We start from the raw sequence: 231 nt of genomic DNA, 5'->3' as shown, positions 1-231 counted from the left end.
TTTGAGCCCAATAGTTGGCATTCGTTCGAAGCGTAAAAAAGAGTAACTTTTTTTGCGTTGAAGATGTCGGAATTTATTCCAAAAAAGCAACATTTACGGGAAGTTTTACTCCATTATTTTATTTTTAAAGAAAAGTGCTGCAGAATCGCATCGTGTGCTCGTAGATGTTTACGGTGAGCATGCTCCATCGAAAACCAGTTGTAAAGAATGGTTTCGGCGATTCAACAGTGG

This window comes from Trachymyrmex cornetzi, unplaced genomic scaffold (assembly GCF_001594075.2).
Source record: "Trachymyrmex cornetzi isolate Tcor2-1 unplaced genomic scaffold, Tcor1.1 scaffold525, whole genome shotgun sequence".
NCBI lineage: Eukaryota > Metazoa > Arthropoda > Insecta > Hymenoptera > Formicidae > Trachymyrmex > Trachymyrmex cornetzi.
The sequence above is the reverse complement of the archived record's forward strand: the minus strand, read 5'-3'. Positions refer to the sequence as shown.